This window comes from Gymnodraco acuticeps, unplaced genomic scaffold (assembly GCF_902827175.1).
Source record: "Gymnodraco acuticeps unplaced genomic scaffold, fGymAcu1.1, whole genome shotgun sequence".
Taxonomy (NCBI): domain Eukaryota; kingdom Metazoa; phylum Chordata; class Actinopteri; order Perciformes; family Bathydraconidae; genus Gymnodraco; species Gymnodraco acuticeps.
Genome location: NW_022989861.1, coordinates 907,736 through 929,580, shown reverse-complemented (window position 1 = coordinate 929,580; position 21,845 = coordinate 907,736). Strand labels below are relative to the sequence as shown.

Below are 21,845 nucleotides of genomic sequence, written 5' to 3'. Positions count from 1 at the left end.
GGTGGGACCATGACACTGTACTACAGTGTTATCATTTATAGTCCATCATTCTTGTTCTTAATTCACCAGGTCTGCCGGCCCGCCTGGTTTCTTTGGGGAATTGATTTTTTTGTGAGGAGACAGGTCACGGCCTACTGGCCTATCTTTCAGCTGTAAATAAACTGCGGGAGATAAATCTGAAGGCTTTAGGAGAGACACCTGCTGCCACATGATTGGCTTTCACTTTACGGCCCCAGGCAATATGTGACACTTGGGTTCAAGCTTCACTTCTTCACCTCAATTTGAGCACCCTTGACTGAAGTTACATCCATCTCAAATCTTTTTCATAGATTGTATATCTAAAAAGGCAGCTTCTTTTATCCTCATTTTCTTTCCATGCTCTGTTACGACATGGGTCTTTTTAAGGGAAAACCCCAAAAAGCTAAATAGGGCAATATTGCAACACATTAGCTTGCTCCAGCTTCTAAAATTGGGGTGAATGTCTGCTTTTTGAGCAGCTGGTTGAACACAACAAGTAACTCAAAAGGTCACATTGAGCTCTGAGTGTTGCGTTTACTAATAATGGATATAACACCACTGGATTTAGTGCAACATTTCTACTGTATTAGCAAGTGATCTCTAACAATGAGGGGTAGATCATTTGATTAATCTGAATACATCTTGGATAAACCAGCAGATGGGTTCAAAAACACCAGGAGAGTCTTCCCCAACATCCATCAATAAAAATGTCAGCAGACATGCTCACTGCCTCCATGCCAGCCCTACAGCCGGGGTGTGAGGTAGCGTGCCAACCTCCATCACACCGAGCCTTCTCTGTGTGTGTATGTTACGAGTTTTGGTTGATGGTTTCATTTGAGATGCGAGTTGACACACTGTGTGTGTGTGCGTGTGCGTGTGCGTGTGAAGAGGGAAAGGTCCCAGCAGATAAGGTGTTCTCCCATACCACAGAATGACAGACAACATAGAGAGGGAGGGTAGAGTGAGACAGTGTGCCAACTCTTACAGTACTGTTAAACCGTGACCTACATCTCTCAAACACCCTGTCTCTCCAACACTGGCATACATGCACACACATTCATACACACAAAGACGCAGCTGCCACCTCTGATCACCTCTTATTTAATGACTTAGACATGCTGAAACAAAGCCATGCTACTGAAGCTGTGCCCATATGAGAAATCATTAAAGTTCATTTAGGTCGCCGCAAAGGGAATGTTTGGCTCTTCAGAGAGGGACTTTCAAAGAGATAAGCTGAGCGGACTATCTAAACTCCCACTAAGGGCTCTTCAAAGTGAGAGTGGTTGAAAGGGAGAGTTGCAGATGACAGGGAATACACAGAGGGAAGGGAGACATGATGGGAATTTTCTTGTGACAAAAACAATGTCTCATGTTAAGACTGAGGGGCACGGTGAACTATTGAAAGCCCAATGATTTACAGTAGGGCAGAGTAAATCATTAAAAGGTACACCAAGGACTTTTTGACCACTGGGTTCTTGTATGAGTGCAAAGCTAGGTATCCATTACCAAAGGCAGCAAAAGAAACAGACGTAAGCATGATTTGAGGAAAAGTATTTGACGTGTTTTTAAGGCCTCAAAGATACACACTGAATGTAAACGGGTGCAATGTTTTCAAGACAACCCATTTAGGTGTTAAATAAGAGTTTGAATTAGTATTCTTGTTATTGGGTTATCGGTGGATTGTTTTTAGAATTAATAGTTTAAACAATTCAAAAGTATGTCATTAAATATGCATTTCCATTTCAGCAATGCAAGACATTTACATGATAGAAACATTAAGCTGCATATCTTCACATTTGAGAAGTTAAAACCACTGAAGTTACAGAATATTAATCGACAACAGTGTAGATATTCAATTTATCGTTTAAGTTTCTGTTCATAGAAAATTAAATTCATTTTAAATAAAGTAGATTTTTCGAACAGAAAGCTTCACACCAGCAATGAAATATGATGTCTTAATATATCAAACTTGGTGAAAGCTCTGCTAGTTCTCCAGGGAGCCTCCATCTCCACACAGATTAAGAAAAACTGAAAACAAAAAAAGTCTCAATCAATATGCACTTGCCGGGAAAGCATGCAGCGGATACGCTAATGCACCCGGATGAGCAGCCATCGCAATGAAACATTCATATTAGTTCATTTCAAAATAGTTTTATGAAAATAGTTTCCCTGGATTTGGATCAAGGTATCTGGGACTGACTTGGAAGAGAGAGAAAGTAGGTTAAAGACAGAGAAGGAAAATGCTGAGGTAAAATATCTGCGCAGGGATTCTCCTCTTCATCTCACTGCTCTGCCGACCCCATTAAGCCCGGCTCGGCTGTCAGGTGGAAGTCGCCTCAAAGTCAGCCTGACAGGCGGAAACAACCGTAATGGGCTCATCAGCAGCAGACGCCTCCCTCCTCTCCTTCTCAACTCTGTCTGTTGGCACGGCGACGCAAAGGTGCCTCAGTGGAATCAGATTTCCAGAAAAAACGTTGTTGTATCAGCATATTGTGGAATGCAAGGAGATGTGTCAAAGAAAGATTGAGGGGGAAAAAGGTTCTGTATGTCCAATATTTTTGTTAAGATAAGATCTCATAATTCCTTCAGATAAACATCTGCAATAAGACGTTTTGAGGGAAGCTAAGGACGAGCGGGGATGAAGCACATGCCTGAGGCTGCAGGGGGTTAAAGGGGAGGACGCCACACACATGCACAGACGCAAACAGCAGCACCCACAAATACTTGGCACCAGTCCCACCCATCACGCCTCCCCCTGGGAGCTCAAGAAGCCCCTATGCGTGTGATTTCACAGCCTCTCGTGGACCGTGAAGGGGCGAGACAGCTGCTCTGAGATGTTTCAGAGTGACAGGACAGCAGAACGAGGACTTCTGAGTGTTGCTGACAGAGCGCGAGACAGTGACTTGAGCGTGGCGACTATTAGATGTTCATCTCCAAGACGGCTCTGACTCAGTGACATGCAATTCCTTTAAATAAACTGCAGGAGATATCCATTAAACAGTGTTATTCTTTGTGAGTTTTAGGTATGTAGTCCATAAAAAAACTCACTGTCTACCATAGCTAATGAAGACATTTCTACCATCAATGAACACTTTACTTTCACTACTCCCTGCTCTCCACAGCCCCAAAATCTACATAACCAAATTAAGGATAAGAGCAGCATGACTCCAGATAACATCAGCTCTCTTTGCTCAAACACTCAAACAAACAGTGAGACTTCAAAAGAGTACCAACAAGAAAGGGAAATGGCAGGGACAAGATCAGAGAGTCTGTGATCGGATCAATTATTAACAGAGAGTTCCCGTGAGATCTCAAAAGGAGCATGATTTGGGAGCAGAAATCTTATGTAGTTAATGGCAACTCGGAGGTCAGACATGGGCCATGAGACTGAGCACAGACTGGAAAAACATGGCATACATTTTTCAACATTCAGAGTATGGGAAGAGGGGGAACACTGGTGCAAACAACTCTCTTTGAAAGCATCTATTTTAGCAGCTGCTGTGCCGCATTACATTGCAGTCACACACACTGCAGTCCAAGACTTCAAATCAGGGTAGATCCTGCAGTTAATAAGGGCCTCTTTAAAAGTGGTCCATTAAAAGTCAGGAGAAAAGGGGTAGATCATTCTATTTCCAGCCATTTCTGTACGTTTTGGAATGCCAAGCTAACTCTATTAGCATTCCTACCACGGTGGCTGTCACAGAGCGAAGAGGAGACAAGTCTGCACTGTCAGGAGAAAAAAGTAAGATACAGTATGGGGAAATAAGATGAGTTCCTTATGTGTTTTAACCTACTTGGATTTAGTCCTGTGGTATATATATATATATACACACCTATTGAATACCAACTGCAATGTGTTCTTAGCCTGAAGTATTAAAAAGTGTCCGGTGAGGAGAGTCGCCATTGGATCCCTGGTCAGATTCGTTGTCCTGTTTAATTATAATTCTAAAATCAAGAAACATATTTATCTGTAGATGACAATTTGTTTAGGAAAAAGTCAAGAATGAGTACAGTTAAAAATCACTATAAAAAGTTTTAAACAAGACCGGTGGAGAGCCGGCATATATGATTGTACAATCACTGATTTTTTTTAATGATAAAACATCTCTTGAATGAATATTAACAAAGAATCCTGACCAAAAGACTTGTATCTAAAACTAGAGATACTGTGACCAATCAAGTTAACAGCAGTATCAACAGGAGGATATCTTTCCATTTCCATCTATTTTATACAAGGAGCAACCACATGGCAGCCCAACATATTTCATATTGTAGAACAATTCATCATATCTGGATGAAGGCTCATAGCATGGATGTGTGCATGCTGGCATATGCAGAGGGAACCATCTTTCACAGTTCAGCCAAGCGTGTGTTTAAAAGCTGAAATAAAACCTCAGATGGGAAATCGGAAAGCTTCTTCCACAGTTGTGTAACTTGTGTTTGTAGATCAAGATGTCAGGGGGATAAATTGGCGAGGGAATGAAGGGCAAACGGGAGCACCGAAGCCAACTGACAGAGATTTCATTGCCTGTCAGCAAGTGTGTGTGTGTGTGTGTGTGTGTGTGTGTGTGTGTATGTGTTTTTCACTGACTGAGATGCCTCCCCTGGCTGCCTCAATCAAATAAAACAGGTATAGCATAAACTGCAATGGGATTTATGAAAACAGCCATATTATGACAAATCCCTATTTAAATTACGTCAACACAAAGAGAAACATGCATTGGCGAGAGGTTTTCCTGCAAGTTTAAGAGAAAAAAAAACATGGACACTGCTTTGTTGGAGAATGAGTGCATGGTCAAAATCACGATTCTTTTTTGATTCTCAAAATGTAAAACAAATAAACATGTTCTGGTCTATCACAAAGCAGTTACTGATGTCAAATTGAGGTTATATTTGCATTTCCATGCTTCAGTGAGATCTCCGTCAGTATTTTTAACAGCGTGGTGTGTCAGGAACATTAAGCAAGTCGGACGAGAATGGCACAGAGAAGTCAGCAGAGCGTGAAGCTGAGATGGCGCCCAAACACAGGTCAGCCCGCCTTAGTTAACCTGACAGCAGACGTTCAACAGACAGTCAGAGCAGGTTCAATGTCTCTGTCAAACCATGGTGACGGGAGTGACGGTGGAGGTCACCACAGACTGATGTCATTGTTGACCTCCATCAGCTCTTGTAGACTTACACTTAACAAGGTGACTTTGTTACTTTGACTTTATATTGTCAATTCCTCTTTGACTGAAGGTTAAAGCCTTTGAATTGTTTGTTCTGTCTGATCAAGACTCCCAAACCCCATTTATTCAATTTACAGTGATAGAAAAACAGACTTGAAAATTATAGCGAAAGATTGATAATACTTTGTATAATATAATACTCACATCAACTTTTTCTATTGTTCTGTGATTTTAAATTATTTTAATTGTATTTAATAATTACATTTCTAGCTCATTTCCAAAAAGTATATTGTTCTCCTTGTAAAGAAACCATGTTATTCTTGCATTTGTTCAAAATGTGTATGAACTTAACAGTACACTTCAAATGTATATTTCTGTTTAGATGTCAGGTTGTACAAAGCTTTGGCCATTATGGTCATGCTAATAAAGCTAGTTGAATTGATAATACTTTCATTTCTGTACACTAAATATGAAGCCTGTTGATCACAATCACATCAATTAAAAGAAAAACAATTGCCAACTATTTTGATAAATAATCGATTGTTAGTCATTTTCATGAAGAAATGGCAGAACATGTATTTTTAAAGCCTCTCAAATATTGAGATTTCCTGCTTTTCCCCTTCTTATACAATACAAAAATGACTATGAACTGACAAAACAAGACGTATAAAGTCATCTCCCTGGTCTATGAGAAACTGGGGCCTTGTGACCCTTAAAATGAATGACCATTCATGTTACGTTCTTCTATTTATAGAACAAATTCAGTTAAAGACATCTTAAAATATCCAATGCAGGGTTTCTTGTCAGGGTTTACAAATGACACTTGAGCCTCATACAAGGGAACATTCAGGTGGGAACAAACATACCAGCCCTGATGTGCCATCAAAGAGGCACCCCCCCTCTATCAAATTAAAAAGTAATAAAAGAAGGAGTCCCTGCTGTCTCTTTTCATGACATCAGAAAATAACTGACCCCAGGTACTATTCTCTTCTCTGTGCGGCATACATGAGCAGAGCTCATCTGTGTTCATTCCTCTGCTTCTCATTGAAAACCGTGTTCAAAGCAGCAGGGCCGGGCAGCCTTTTTACAACCAACACTGGTATGCAGTAGCACACGGCTACCTTTATTCAATCGCTGCTCTTATTGTGCCAGGTAATTGCCCTGTGGAGGGGTCTCGCTCTGCAAAGCCACTTGCTCGTGGGCCGGGCTCATTATAACAAACCTCAATGAGATCACTATCAGTTTATGCCTGTTACTTTCCATCTTGCTGCTGATAGCGGGAAGCGAGCTCTGCACCCATTAGATGGAGACTCCCCCCACCACCATCCCCAGCTTATTATCAGGCAACATTGGCATGGCAACAAGCATGCAACCTATCCAGGTGGACCATATGTTTGCTCCATTCAGCCCTCAAACAGCAGCAAAAGTCATCCATGACGCCTCAGTGGAATTTATAGTATGATCCCCATTTTGACATCTCTTAATATTAGCTCCATTACCAGGAACATGACACTGACTGCATGAACATTTTTATCAATTCATTTTCCTCAACAAAAAATGTCTTTATCAAACATGGCATTTTGACAGAAGTATGTCACCTCTCCTTCGCTCCAGATAAATGCACTCTCATGCTTCCTAACGAGCTGCTGCTTGCCAACACACCTCTGCCTTTGAAATGAGGCAGTTCTCTATATGGTCTCCATGACAGGGAAATAATAAAAACACTCATATGTCACAGTGCGCGCAGGAGGGTGGGGGCAGACAGGCGTCAGCCGTAAATCTCTTAATAAGCGCACCGGGAGGCGGTCAACAGCATCAAAGTGTTGGCTGGGCCACACCCAAACGTGCGTTAATAGGCCACCCGTCCTCGGCCATTACCGCCTCATTACTAGTCGTACTGCAGTGGGCTTAAGGGGGGGGACTGAGGACTGGGACTTGTTTGGCCTCTGGGGAACGCTGCTGTGGATCTTCATTATACAGGGAGGGGAAAGAAAACACAATCACAGATATGTTTGGGAGGCAGGAAATATAGGACACACAGAACATCTTGAAGCAGGATTTTTTTTCATCACATTTCTCAATTTTATGAATAGTTCCATCTACAAACATCAATTTAACGATAGATATTATACACTTTTATCAAAATGTGACCAGTTTGTAGATGTTTTTGGACCGAATAGTTGACTATGCTTTTATCTCATTGCTGAGATTATTTAACTTGAACACTAAGCGTAGCATCACAGTGGCATGCTATTCAGTGTTATTGTATGACGTTTAAATGGCAGTTCCGGGAGCTCGATCAGCTTGCTCTGGACAAATGGAGTCCATGAAGAAGCCTTTCAGAGAAGATATGAGCCTCGTCTCTCAGCACCCCCCACTGCTCTGTCCCTCCACACCAGTCTTCATAACTGTCAAGCTCTATCTAAAATAGAGACATCTGAGAACGGGCAGCTCTCAACCATTTTCAACACCCACTCATAAAGGGCTGACTGTTGAAACACAGGCAGCCTAATGCATCTGTGTGTAATCCGTCCATGCCGAGAACATGAGCTGATGAGGAGCAAGAAAAAAGAACAAGAAAGAAAAGAAAGATGCACTGAAAAAAGGTTCTTCATTTAGTTTGAGAAAACCCAAAAGACGATGATGATAAAACCTTTAGAGTCCATATATGTGAACCTGGCCATTGAAGTGACATGGCCATTATTACCCATGGTGCACAGCAATCTGGAGCCAAAACCATGCCTGGCAGCTGCGCTCTTTCACGACACAGTGAATATGAGAGCAATTATTAGATTAAAGAGGATTAGGCTTTGCTCAGGCAGGTTCCTGTCTCTTTGGTCCTGAACAACTGGGCACTAATCCAGTAATGACACCACTTTCAGAGGGAAAACTGAAAGGTGCAGCGGTGGAGAAGAAAGGCCGTCATTTATTTTTCCACTTTTTCATTTGAACAACAAAGGTTCTATACACAGGAAAACAGTTTACAAAAGTAAGTGCTTTAACTACCCTGCAAGGAGCATGAGCACAAATGAGCAGAGGGTTTGGTATAAAACTAAATATAAAAGGAACAGTGATGTCAAACATCTGAGGTCACACTCAGTGATTTCTTTCCAGCATTTAGAGCCAAAGATGGAAGATTAGGTCACAGTGGAACAGAGGCGCTTAGCAGTTTGCAGCCGGGCTAAATGCTGATAGATGTCTAAAGGGTTGCTTCTAAAGTGGGAGTTAGAGCGGCTGCGTGGTTAAATCTTCGTTTGCGGGCATGTACACGTTGCCTCACCAGAGTAATATATGACAGATATGAGATAAAGCAGAAGGCAAGACATGGGATTCAGTTTCCAAGTGTCTTGCCTTCTGAAATAGGATCTGTGAGGATGAATAAGTTCCAATGGATTAAACAGAGAGAGGGGGAAAATGGCGCCGCCAAATATGTGGACTTGGGATGGAAACTTTTGAGAGTAGCAGCGATTTCAGGACAATGCATTTCCTGAGTGACAAGAGCTGCTTTTCGCATCAGTGGAAGTAATAAATGATGCTTCCCTCCCCGGCTCTGGCAGCAGATGGGCGCCGAGTCCTTGGCTGCCAGTGCCGGTCTCCTCTCTGCAGGCTCTGGCTAATGCCTGCACCTCGGCTATGTCCCGACATGAGTGCCAACCAGGAATGTGGTGGCACTCTACAATCCCTCTGGCAAACTACCCCAGTGTGAAGGGGAGGGAGCCAAGATAAGAAAGTGAGAAGAGGGAATTTCAAAATAAAGGGTATACAAGAGAAGAAATGAGGGCTATGTTATACCCAGTCATTCAGGCTTTCGGCACCGTAAGGCTGTAAAAGGGAGAGTAGTAGATTCATGGCTATCACTGTCTCACACTGTGGAAGACATGAGATTGCAATGGAGATAAACCAATCCCTTGAGTATGACAATTTCATTTCCAGGTTAATCCAAAGCCACGTTCCTGCTGCAACATCCAACTGCTAATATATTGAAGGGGGATAATTAAAAAAGGAGGTTTGAAATTAGATTCCTCCACCATGTCATGATCTAATGAGACAGATTAGAAGGACGAGGAGATGGAATACTTAATGATGGATGCTTTGTAAGAGTCAGAATCTCTCAGTCACTCAATGTGGCTCCAGAGTACAATAAGGATTCCATTAAAACTCACTTTTTCTCTAGTCTTGCTGTCTCTCTCCATCACACTATAACAGTCCATCAACCATTGGCCTTCGAAAGTCTGTTTTTAAAAGCTTGCTGAATCCCTCCGGTACACGCAATCCGCAATATCCTCCTGATGGTGGAACAGTTTTTATTGCACTAGTGTACCCTGAGACCAGGCTCTTGTCTCGTCAAACGTCGAAACACACCCGACCTCTGACATGTTAGTTCATGAAAGAAAGGCAGGGAGGAAGCGTTTATTTACTTTACTCATTTCATTCAGAAAATGTGATTTAAGACCTGGGTGGCCTCCTGGCCTCTCCATATCTCCCTCTCCTCCTCCCACACAGAAACACACATGGATGTTGATGCTGGAGGAGGGAATCAAACAAGCCTGGCATCCAGGTTGTTTCCAGGACCGCTCGGCTCTGTGGGTTAGGTTTCCTAGCAGGGCTTGGCGGGCTCTGCAGAGCGAGCTCAGTGTAGTCACCACAGTTTAATAAGCTGTAACCTTGCTGGACAGACGTCTACTGTAACTGCAGTCCCTGAAGACTGTCCCGCTGTGAGAAAGGTTTCTAAAATGGCGGACCACATGGGTGTTTTTATGAACCCATCGACTCTGTAAACACCAAAACAGAAAGGATAAGCATCCACTCACAATATACGTTTTTTTGTTTTAAAACGCATTACTTTTGACACGTTTAGGCCTAACACCCAATACAGGCATTTTTGTTGTCTATGCCAACAGCTGATGTGCAGTGAAATTCTGCTTGTATAATGCTACTACTGCTAACATGCACAGGAAGCAAGGAATTATTCAAGCATATAGCGAAAATGAGCCAACAGTGTTATTAAAATACTTGCGCATGTCTAGTGATTACCAATGGTCATGCAAAAGGACCAAATGTAAAGCAGCAAAAGAAAGAAAGATGCCTACACCAGCCTCCCTAATTTAAAAAAACACAGCTGGGTCCAACCCTAACCCTAACCATTGAGAAAAAACGATCCTACTAGAGGCTGACATGACACACGAGGAACTAATTGTGCCCTTAATGAGAATGTGTGTCATCTTAATACAATTTGACATCAAAAGCATCCCATTATGAGCGTTAAAGAGCTAGTGCGTCATTGCAACACGGTTCCTGGTGTTTTTCATGCATCTGCAACCCAAATTATTTGAATTAGGTTGCATTATCTTTTCATTAAGGAAAGCACACGGCGCCGTCTTGTTTGGGAGCCAGCAGGTGGTCTCTTTGCACAGCCATGAAGAGCGATGAGAGGGAAGGGGGAGGGGGGGTAACCTATTTCTGTACTTTACTGTATTTGGGTTTACAACACACTGTTCAGATCTGATACCTCTATAGTGAGTCCAGTTGGAGTCTACATCCAGATGAGACAGACTGCAGTTCACACCTGGCTTCGGGATCTGCTGAATGATGTGTAATGAATGACCATCTGTTTGAGTTTTCATTTATTTCATGAGGTGAAAAACCCAGCTTGAATACAAAAAAAACGTCACCTCATTTCAGATAGAGTGCAACATGTTTTTTAGATGTATTGACAGTTATATAAAGCTTATTAATTTCTGACATCTTTCTAGGTGTTTCAAGTGTTTACGCTCTTAAGTTATATCTGCAAACATGAACAAAAAGTGGGTCCTTTTTTAAAGATAAAAAATGAAATCAATCACATTTTAGGAGGGTAAGAGAGTGTTTGAGAAATGAGAAATATATCTGAATCCCTATCTAAATGCATCACCTCTGTTTATATTTAAATGTAAAATATATAGTGTATATCAAAAGGACATTGCAGCATAAGTGCCACTTCCAAATCTCATGGGATGACTGTGCGTGCTGTAGGGGGTGCATGACATTTTCAGCGCCTCTGATTATTTGAATAACAGAGGAATGGGCAGGATGTGGCAGACCCCCAGCAAGGCGCCATACTTAGCTTTGAAAGCAATTGTCTGTATTAGCATAGAGAGGGAGCTGAATGTACTTTACACCTCAGTGCTGAAGAGAGAAGTGGGAGGAACGAGAGCAATTAGGAGGAGGGGAAAAATCACTTAAAAAATGTTTTCTTACTGCCAGACATGTTGAAAGAATATCTGATTTAGCGGTATGATCCTTGTTCCATTTAGTCGTAAATCATTAACTCTAGAGACCATCAGGTGCTGGCTGTAGCGCAGGAAGACCTACTGATGAAGGATAACTAGCTGATGGAGGTACTAAGCACAGCCCAGAAGAATCAAATTACAGGATAAAGACTAATAATAATCACTAGACTAGAGAAAACAGATCCAGCCCTATTTCCATCAAAATAATATTCCTCCAGCCTTGAGGAAATTACTTTAACCATCAGAGTCATTTCTTGATATGAATGTCTTTGTTGTAAACTACTTTACTGGCTGCGTTACCTGGCAACGCACGCCACGTTTTCACACTTCCACCCACTCAGGTGGAGCTGAACACGGTCAAGGAGATTATGTTGTTTCTGTGAACAATTCAACAGCTCAGCGCTCGCCCTTCACACCTCCGTGTTGAGAAAAGCTCTTTGGGTTAACTGCAAGCTTGAAAGAAATAAGGCAGCGCTGGCTATGTCAACTGAAACCAGATGAGTGGAGGCTCACCACCTCATACATGCCGCAGATTAGGGGTCTCTGGACAGGAAATGAAATGTTTGGTCTCTCGGCGTCGTTGCTGTGTGGAGTGTTTGTCCAGGTACTGCACCTGTTGATAGGCATCTAGACACTAACACGGTCAGGGCGAGGATCTGAGATAGGACAGGACGACAGACTTCCGTAGGGATAAGTGTGTAAGATAAACGGGTTTAAAAACCAACGTACGACCTTTCTGCTCAAACAAAGTTACATTCTTAAGCTATCAGCAGGATTTCCCCTTCATAGTCTTCATGAAACAATGGGCAGTTCTCTGTGTATCGTCTGTACTGGGAAACAAATAATAATAATAATAATAATCATAATCCACCTTGGTTACGATTTATCCTAATTCCGAAACATTCTTTCCAGGAAACTAATCTTGATACAGTGGGTCGTTGTCTTTCCACTCAATCAACCTCCATGTAGGGAAAACACTTCAGAGCAGAACAGCAGCTGTTATCCAGCTCTACAATCTGTTCTACAAATGTCCATGTTGAATGTGTGCACGGATATTGAATGAAATATGGGAGCTGAGAAGGGGAAAGAGGGAGTAAAAGCTCAAGAGAAATAGACAGAGACAAAATGGAGATTGTGTCTGAAACATGTCAATGTTTCTGCCTTTGAGTAAACCGGGGGTTCCAATGGACGACTTGCTCTCATGTGGATGGTCTGTTTCTGCTCAGGGCTCTGGTCTAATGAGGAAGTCAGTGTATGGAGTTACAGACTGCGGCTAGACCAGCGGTGATCCTGACCAGCCGACTGAAGACCCCTCCCCCCTCTTGGCTACAGGCTCAGTGGAGACTCATGGTTTCATTTCAGAGCAGTCATTGGTTTGAAGAAAAACTGGAAGGAGGTAATGAGCATAAATGTCAAGTACAGAGTGACCTTTCCACACAGACGGTGCACAATACAGTGGGATGTGTAGTGGCCACTTGCCTCAAACAAGGGCTATGACTATAAGGGTGCAATCAACAAAAAACAAACGCCAAGCAAAAATCTACTCTCAAGCACGCTCCTTTCAAATTAAATGAAAAATGTCCGCACCAGCCAGAAAAAAAAATATTTCGTTCCAAACTACACAAGCAATCCAGAAATCTTGAACACATTAACATAAAACATAAAAACATTGATGGAAAAATGTTCTCAACTCACAAATGTGTCATGTCTAATGTTGTCCAATTAACACCTGACACAATGGACTTTGAGGAGTTTTGTTTTTTAAGCTGATGCATTATAGAAAAGGCTTCACTTCTAATTCTAATGAACTCTGCTGTGTTTAGAACTGTTAGCTCTACTGTGTTTCTCACTATAATATTTTTATTAGAGTATTGACTTATTCATGTTACGATATAATTATTTCACTAAATGGACAAAGGTCACATATAAACAATCACATATTTCGATTCTCTAAAACTTCACATATGCCTTACAGCAGCGGTTTTCAAAGTATGAGGCGCGCCTCCCGGGGGGGGGGGCGCCAGAAAGCTTCAGGGGAGGCACAGCGTGAAAAATAAATAACGAGAAACAGTGAAATCTAGCTAGTTAACTTCAGCTAACTTTAAACGAGCGGCAACATGGATCGATCTTTAGTGAAGTTACCTAAAGTGAGAGAGGAGACGGCGTCTGGCAAAAAACGGAGGAAGTATGACCACGATTATTTGAAGCTAGGATTTTCATGGACTGGTCCTGGCAGGGGCGGACTGGCCATCCGTGTGTTCTGGAGAATCACAGAACGGCCGGTCGTCAGCGGGCCGTTGACGGCCGGCTCAATTAGCTGACGGCCGGCACCGCCCTTTATTTTAATAATACTTATTTTGATCAAAAGTACCGGTCAAGGCTGCAGCCAGAGGATGATCTGCCTTTATTCCTGCATACATTGCATCACCCGCCTGTGCGCATCAAAGACGCAGACTCATTGTTCCCACTAAAGTAGGGGTGAGTGTAATGAGGAGGCAAAGTTGACGTTCAGTGTGTTGCCGGGAGCATATAAGGATTTACCCACGATGTTGAAAATGTAAAAAAAACAACGTTTAAAACAAAGATAAAAAGGTTTTAAAAAGTTATTGTTTAATGTTTTAAGGAGGTGACGCTACTCAGCCAATCAAATCGGTGCAGTCAGTGAGTCAGCACGATAGATTCAAACAGAGACGAGACAAGAAGAGAGAAACAGCCGGAGTAACTTCAAATGGCGTGCTCAAAAAAGAGAAAAGTAGACGGCGAAAACAGAGCATTTAATGAAATGTTCTCTTACTGGACCTCTTTGAAATGCAATTGAATACCCCTGCATTATAGCAACAACAACAATAATAATAGCAATAATAATTTGGGAGGGGGGGCGCGGCTGTCCTTATGTTCTCTGAGGGGAGGCTCACCTACCCAGACTTTGAAAACCCCTGCCTTACAGGATACTTGTAATGGTCCCTCTGAAGGAGGTTCACTAGCCCTAGATATCTAATGGGCTTTTTCCGGAACACGCAGTCACTTTGTTAAAACAAGAATATCCCATAATGCAAGGACATGTAGTCTAATGCTTCCTACGAGACATTTATAAAAGCCCAGTTCACTCTCTCTCCTCTTATAATGGAGAGATGCAATTTCCTCTGGAGTACGGGAAGTGCTTGACTTTAGAGCTTCCTGAACTGAAGTGCCATAGCTAAGATATGGAAATTCAACAGTAAGATTTCACTCTAGATATACAGTATATATCTACTATATATTGTATACATTCATGTGTTTTTCAATAACCTAGAAAACTCTTCAAGTTGTAATGACGCCCGAGGCAATACAATTAATAAACATAACTCAAGCAAAATATTTCAGAGAAAAACTAAATATGTCTTTAAGGTAATAAGTCCATGAACTGGACTAAAATAATCCATTAAAAACTAAATATATTAAAAACAATCTTCCCACCAATTTAGGAATGGGAAAGTTTTTACTTGGTCAGTCTCCAGTAAAAACACACACACACAGAGGACATCCTACTGGTTTCCTTTCACCCTTAAATGTAAACAGCATTGGAAACCAGTGAGGCCTGACTGGCACAATGGCCTCCCTCCAAGTGTACTGTCACTCACACTCTGGGGAGAGACACCTCACTGCAGGAGGTGGCGCGACCCTCTGAGACTTAACGAAATGACACCTTCAAATGCACATACACACAGACACACACAGAATCACAGACACACAATTATACGCTCCAAGGCCACTAATTGGCTCTCTTGGCTGTGTGTGAATACTAACTGGGTGCAGGGCAGCAGCTGTTGTTATAGGCAGTTCTCTCAAAGGTGAAGAGGGGAGGAAGCAAAGAGGAAAAGGAAGGGAGTGAGTGTGTGTCTGCCCGTTTGGAATAAAGAATCTCGTCTCACGCTGTGTCGTCCCCCATGCCGATAGCCAATTACCTGAGAGAAGCTGGAGCCCTCCCCTGTCTTTCTGTCGGAGCCTGTCTCTTCTATAAGCGCGATTGGACAATGCTGTTTCCTGTCTGAGTTCTCCCGTCTGCCTGCCTGGGAGACCACAGCAAGGCTGCTATCCCATAATCATTGCCATCCTTACCCACCCCACATCAGTGCTGTACTGGTGCCCCTTCAGATGTTTTTGTTCTCTCTGCTCTTTAGTGGCTTTACATTTTCCCTCTACAGAGAGGAGACAGCTTGCACTATATAGGGGTTTAGTATTTCCCCACATATAGGGTGCACTGGGCAACCTGCCCCGACACATTAATGGCCACCTAAGTAGATTTTGAGCCATTTTAACAGTGGCAGAATTTCTAAACGAAGCTCTGGCGTCATGGAAGCAAAGAGGTGGTCTGTGTTAGGGTATGCAGCCACTCATGTCATTTCACAAGTTCTTCTGACGCTCATATACGCAATGAGTTACAATTGATTAGCAACACTTTAACTTCATAATGCAATCCACTACTGTAACCCTGCAAAAGCCCCACCTCTTTAAAAGTATAGGATTCATTCATACATTTGATGAGCTTTTGTGCTACAGTCACTGCTGGATCTACAGAACTGCTATATGTATGTAGGGGAAATCCATATCACACATTTGAAATTAGACTAAACATCCTGCTTGAAATCCCCCAACCAAATGTATTAGTTAATTGTTGAATTCACTTTGAAAAGCTTCACTGCAAAGATGCCAATGTCTTCAAAACAACAATAGTTGGAGGCGTGTGGCGCAGTGGCCTAGTGCGTTGGTGTTCGGATCAGGGGGGCACAGGTTCAAACCCCACTGCAGTCAGCATGTCGTTGTGTCCCTGAGACACTTCACCCCAAATGGCTCCTGTGGGGATTGCCCACAGTATTGAGTATGTAAGTCCCTTTGGATTAAAGCGTCTAACAAGCGACATGTAATGTAATGTAAAAACAAATGTAATCAAGGAAAGAACATCACTGAATCAAAGTGCGACTTTCAGAAAGCCTCACACCTACCCAAGGATTCATTTCCCCCCCACTACAATTAGAATGCTTAATTTGCACATGTAATGACGTTGCCTCTTACATCTGCTTTGTTTTGCATTGACAAGTGACTGGTTATTGAGCCATCTTACTCGTTGACCCTTTTGTTAAATCTGCCCATCTGTTAGTCATTTGCAGCAGTGTGTGTCAAAAATGTCCCTTCATCATAGTTTGTAGAAAAGGAAGTTTGTAGTGAAGAACATGGACATTCCTCTAAATCACATGCAGCTAATCCAGTTTCAGCCACTACGTCCCTCATTAACTGATTTGTCCATTATAGTGTATTAAAAAAAACGTATTTTCCTGTTTGATTCTAAAATGTAATAAGACTAGACGGATGCTTTACAGTTATGTATTCCAACCAAGTCATCATCAATGTTGAAGGGAATTAGGATCCTACTGATCCATGGTTTTCTTAAAAGATAAGATGCGAAGAGCAAGGCAGATGAGTCTTACTGTGAAGCAAAGAGCATGGCATTTCCCATGACCTCAAAGTAAATATGTTTGCCTTGCAGAATCAAGATTTCTTTTAAAGCTTACCTTTGATTGAAAATGCCACAGTGACGTCCAAGTGGACATAAGGAAAGAAGGAAAGAAAAGAAGAACGTTAGCCATGGGCTCAACATCAACACCACAGACATAATGACACACACAGACGGTTTCTTTCTGCCAACATGTTTCCTTGTGTATTACCTTGAGGCAACATGAACATTTCTATCTTTGAAAGGTGTTTCTTTTATTTAATTCTCACACAGTGCATCACTGCGGTAATATTGAGATGGCTCCTGGCAGATAAACCTCTGTGCATCTGGAGTGCAGGACGAATCAATCCAGGTGTAAACATGAATCTATCTACTCATCTTTTATACATTTCCCCAAAACAATATGGCCATGATGGATTTACGGTTCATCATCGCTGGCGGTATAAACCTCGCCACGGCAGGAGTGGTCTCTTGGGCCAAAACAAAGGGCTTCTGGGTAATGCTTTCATCCAGGAAAGAGTGGCTCAGGTCAACACATCTTCCTCTCCGGCTTTCTCAAAGGAACGATCCATGAAAAGGAGCCCCAACTACATTTTATAAAAGCCCCCATGAGCAGTGTAACATAAATCTATTTTTCTCCCCTTCACTAGATCCCTGTCCAAATGTATCTTCCCGCTGTTTCGGGCTCATCTTGGCGCAGCCTGAGCCCCACAGGAGGGAAGAGAAAGCTGAATAACAGACAGTACATCAAGAAATGGATCTCTGTTTTTCAGTGTGTTCAAGACCAGACCCTTGCCACCATGATAGACCCCTCGCCCTCCTTCTCAACCCCTGAACCTTACCGACATGCTCAGGACTCATTGCTTTATTGCCTGTAAAATAGACACAGTGGCCTATTTATAAGAGGATTAAGTAAAGAAAGAAAGACAGAAGGAGAGTTTTCTGTCTCTGCCAGCACTCCCAGCCTGAGGGGAAGGACTATGGAGGACAAAACCGTGCATATATGCCGCCTGACGTGATCTGCAGCTCAACGTGAAACTCCAAGGTGAACATTTCCAGAACACCTTGTTTTTAGAAGCTATATATATGTAGTTTCTCTAGGTCTAAAGATAAGGGAGTGCTCAAAGTAACATGAGCCCAATGGCGGCTTCTGGGAGCTGTAACATTATCGGGACACTGAGAAGAGCTGCTTTCAGACGAACAGACAATTACATACTCTTTCAAGAGCCATGTAAAGAGAGAATATATAAAAGGCACGCACAAAGCAGGGGATCCATACGGGTCCAATCACACCAGCATTAAAAACAACAAAAACATAATGGGAAAATCAAAGGAATTTAGTAGTCATTGCTGCGCTTAATTGACTCATTTGTGGTGCTGAAATTAAATCTTCACCGGTGAAGCTTTTGGTGATTTTGGCGTGTCAAAACTGAATTATTTCAAGAAATCTTTAAAACTGAGTTTGTCTTCAAAGATGTATGCAAAAGCTTCACACATTTGAAAGGAAATAAGTCATTTACCACACAAAGACATGACCAAGACCAAAACTACCAATAATCCTCAACAACCTGTAGAAAGACCGATTTGTAAAAGACACCAGATGGACCAATGAATTTTGCTTCTTTTTGTGAACTGTTAATACAAAGCCTCTTTAATGTTGCTTGATAGATTTTTGGTTTTCCATGCAGTTACCATACAAGTCAAACTCCAAATAACGTGACGGAATGACTCGCCTGAGCCTATCCTATCTGAGTCTCACCGGCCACGTGCAACTTTGATTGTATTCAAAAGAAGGACGTCCAATAAATATCAGTCTGCTTTTCAAAGGTGTAAAGGGAACCCTCGGCATCATCAGTAACTTTCTCACCCCCCCCCCCCCTCCCTCCCTCCCTCCCTGTGTATCAGTAGCACAAAGAGCAGCTCTGCCTCTCCTCACATCAATGGCGACCGCTGCCTCCAGACGTAGTGATTTAACGATTTTTCTCAGGCTTCAGAGGATGACGGAGCTTCAGTAACAGATCCCTCCCTTGACTTTTAAATTGTCTGTTTCTAACAACAACAACAAAAAACAGTGATACTTAACCAGCTACTGCCAAACAATAACAGATCGTGTTTCACAGTAAATATAGGAGTATCTGCATGTCTAATTTCAGCCCCTGTCCCACCCCTATCTGGCGTCCAGTAACAGTCTGGTCTATCTTTCCATCTGGCCTCAACCCAGAAGCCGGGATATAGGGCGAATACAGCCGGGGTCCAGTTCTCAGGTGTCAGCACTATTGAATTGAGGGACGGGTTACTGTAGTGAGTAAACGCGCCCCCCCCCCCCCCCTTTCCAACTGTGGAAATCATCCAAGACCAGTGGGACAGCAGGGAGGAGAGCAAACAACGTAGGATTGCAAATTCCTTGTAGACTTTAACAGCACACAGGTTGTTTGTTTCAATTCTCCATTTCAGCAGGATGTATTGATCCGCAGCTCAAGGTCTTGTCTGAGGAAAGACCCCGACATGCCCCTCGTAACGGACTGATGGGCTTACAAAAGGATTGGACGTGAGCTGCATTATAAGGAGATGAGAATTCTTCTTTGGTGATTGGAGAAGCCTTAGCATTTCCCATTGCCAAATAAATGTATGGTATAATTAGATTGTAATAATAGGCTATACATCAAGTCTATTTTTAAAGAGATGGTGTTAGGGGTGATTTTAGGCAGCCAGAGAGCCCCTCATTCATATCTGTCCAGGCAGCATCCGCCAAAATGCGTTTCCACAGCAACCATTGCAGGACATTGATCCTCGAGGGAGAAGGGGACTCACCAGTGGTCAAAGGTCAATTAAGGGTAATTCATTTCTGAGAGGAGGGATGATCCTCATATCTTCAAGCAGCCATCCACACGGTATGTTTTTTTGTAACTAGAGTTAATATTCATTCACGAGTGACAGATCCCTTCGCTGTTGTATTTTTTATTCCAGCAAAAATTGCTTCAGTTGGTATTTGTCACAGTTCCATCAGATATGTGCATAAAATAATTTTGGCTTTCCCTTTTTATTTACCAAAAAGCAATCCGCACATTCTATGTACTTCAAGCTCTTTCTTAAACCAGAGCAAGAAATGGCTGTTTTCTTCCACTGTCAGCAGTCAATCCCCTCAGGGTGTCAATGCTTCTTTAAGAGCCCAGCAAGGACAATGTAACCTCAATCAAACGTTTGGTGACCTGAATAAGCCTGCAGTCGAGACGATGCCCAGAGGCCATTTCATAATAGAGAAATCTGAAGCAATATCCACTGTATGGATATTAAGTGTCCAGCTCTGACCCATTCAGGCGCTCCTCTGCAAGGGTTTAAAGGCTATGGTGTCATTGAGGGCCAACAGAAAGACGGTTCGATGCCACATGAATGTTAAGGAAGCTTTCGACAAAGCCACCGCACTAGATTGACCTAAAACCTGGGGCCAAGCAGCCAATGGCAGAGCAGCTCAGTGGGTGACCTGTCCCCGTGGCTTATTAAACGCCAGCACTCAACAGCACATCAAGAGAAATCACAACAGGCATAAATATTTCTGCACAACCCACAATGCAATCCACCGGCATCAGGAGATACTATACGGCTAATTCAGGCAAATGACATTTACTGAGGAGTTATTTAGATGCTATCGGTGGCTGGGGTCTTTGTGCTAAGGGGATTAGCGCCACCGTGCCCAGCGCTGAAAGGCGTCTTTGTGGCAGTAGTCTTTAGCGGGATGGGAGAGCGGCTCAGATGCCTGCGTGCAGGGTGTCAGTTATCAGGGACCCTGCCATGCCTTGCTAATCTCTGGCCCCGCAGAGTTCCTGAACCGCAGCCAACGTGGCCTGCGCCAGCCTCTTGAGTTCCCTAAAAGCTAAGGACAATGATAGGTATTCACAGGCAGAGCCACTGGACTGGGAAGCTCCTCTCCTTGAGTGAGCAGCATAAGGGCAGGAGGAAGGAGGGCACCAATACTGCGTTACCCATACATATAGATAAGCTTCAGGTATATATGTTGGGACAGTGCACCCAAACAGACAAGGTGAGGTAACAAAACCATGATAAATGTTACATTTCTCATGTGTTCTTCAGTCCAGATTACTGCCACATAGCACTGTAAGAAAATGCCATGTATTCTCAACAGCAGTCCACTGTGTTGGCAAAATGAGAGGGGAATGATGAAGCATTAGTGGACCAAACATGAACAAGCTAACCTACTTAAAAGGTACAACACACTTTGATTAGATTTCTATTTAGGGTGCTAAGATTGTATTACAAAACTATTCTTGATGCATCTTCATTTCTGATTTCCATCTTCCTTTATTTCCATCCTCATACATTAATTTATTTAACACATTTTGTTCTTTTTTAATTATAGCTTTGTGTAATAACATTTTATTTGCAAAGAAACACTTGCATTGACGTCCAACTGTTTCTCCCCTAAACCACAATCATTTGGGTTTCAAAATAACTGCTTGAATTATGTAGTAGAAAACTTTAAAAACTAAGTCAAAGTGAAAATCCTAATTGACTTCAAACACAGTTAAAGCCTAATCAGTTTTCTGCCTACAGTATCTACCCAAAAATAATGCTAAATTCCTGCAGGGTACACTGGCTAATAGAAAAGTGGGTCACAGAAATTCAGTGCCGTATGTTCCCCAAAGATCAGCACTCCCAAACACTCATGTGTGTTATCTCTGATGTTTTAATTAAATGTAGATGAGTGGGAGGAAGGGAAAGAAACGCAACACAGACATCCTGGAGTTTTAAGAGTTTGGACGGCTTGGAAGGGGGTGAAAAGGGTTGTGTGGGTACGGAGGGAGGAGGATAGAAGAGGGAGTTAAGGAAAGAAGGAGGGTAGCGGTGGATTATTGTGGGCCAATGAAGAGATGATTCACTGAA

At 42.6% G+C, this 21,845-nt stretch overlaps 1 protein-coding gene across 1 annotated transcript in view; it reads right to left on the bottom strand.

Moving 5' to 3' along the window:
- The window catches only part of ptk7b (protein tyrosine kinase 7b), a 77,989-nt gene that overhangs the window by 31,999 nt on the left and 24,145 nt on the right, over nucleotides 1–21,845 (bottom strand).